At 34.0% G+C, this 1,145-nt stretch overlaps 1 long non-coding RNA gene across 4 annotated transcripts in view; it reads left to right on the top strand.

Annotated features, from left to right (window-relative positions):
• Positions 1-1,145, top strand: part of LOC149589692 (uncharacterized) — a 1,574-nt gene extending 429 nt beyond the window's left edge. Inside the window, exons 1-3 of one of the 4 annotated variants that reach the window (XR_016379651.1) lie at positions 1-174; positions 281-376; positions 454-1,145. The exon at positions 1-174 is cut by the window's left edge and continues 429 nt beyond it. This is a non-coding gene — a long non-coding RNA (uncharacterized LOC149589692). Of the gene's footprint in view, positions 377-453 lie in introns of all 4 variants that reach the window. The other 3 variants (XR_016379652.1, XR_016379653.1, XR_016379650.1) reach the window with 3 other exon arrangements.

Genomic DNA, 1,145 nt, shown 5'->3' with positions numbered 1-1,145 from the left:
AGATACAGGCTCCATGGTTTAACTTGTTTTTGAGCAGTCGACGCTTGTTTAGTATTTTACCGGCTTAAAATATTTATTTCATTTTATAAATTTTCTGTAACACTCTTGCTAAGAAACACTTTGCTATCAGGTCGAAATTTTGTTTAATAAAGCAATCCAGGTATAAAACTAAAGGTAATTGATTTCATTATATTATAAGATATTGGTTTTTGGATGTTATTTAAGACCAAGGCTTAGGTTGCTTATGTATTGTATTTGTATATATTCTGGATTCTCGGAGTCGGGACTCGGGAGAACCCAGTTACACTTAGCCAGCTTCCGAGCCTCCAGTGTCGTCTAGTTTGGCTTACGCTCTCGTCACGTTTTTAAGCTGAAGGTTATGTTGCAACGTTTTTGGTTTACAGACTTGGATAATTTTAATAATAGTGATGCTTCTTGATAATTACTCTTTAGGATAGTAACAGTATGTTGTAGAAAAAGAGCTGCTACTTGAAGGACTTATCTTTATTTTATTTTAGAAGTATTATTAAAATTTCAGAAGCTCCGCAACCGTTACAATAACTGTTTCTATAGCAGTTAATTCAACATTCCTTTGAGGTATACAGGGTTTTAGTATTTGTTAATCTCACTAAAATGCTACTAATTCAGAAGGTGTGTGGTATAATTCCTGAAACTCAACCAATGTAGAGGACGACATGATTCGTTAAAACAATTTTTTCCTGTTGCAACAGTCCGTATATGATATTTCGTTTTATAAATTGTTTGTTACCAAGAGAGGATTGTTTAATTCAGAAATATAAGTAACAGTGGTGCTGGTTAATCCAGGAGAACATTGTCTTTACGTAATTTAATTAGTCAACGTAACCATGTGGGAAACAGAGGGTTACGTTCGCTATTTCCACAGTCCTCATTGCTGTTTGTTTATATGTCAGAATTGCTATGAATTGTTTAGGTATTTGATTTAATTACTGGTATTTAAGCGAAACTATGGAATCACATCATTCATTAACATTGTAACCTTTGTAGTGATCCGTTGTAACGGGCTCCCCGGTACAACATATTTTATTGTTAATCTTCACGTTACCGCAAATTTATCACGGGGCTATGTGTTGGAACTAATTAAAAACTCATCTAAACAAGCTCAA

Source organism: Phalangium opilio, unplaced genomic scaffold, assembly GCF_054372755.1.
Source record: "Phalangium opilio isolate 3A_F unplaced genomic scaffold, DU_Popi_V2 ptg000521l_1, whole genome shotgun sequence".
In the NCBI taxonomy this organism is placed as follows: Eukaryota; Metazoa; Arthropoda; class Arachnida; order Opiliones; family Phalangiidae; genus Phalangium; species Phalangium opilio.
The sequence above is the reverse complement of the archived record's forward strand: the minus strand, read 5'-3'. Positions and strand labels throughout refer to the sequence as shown.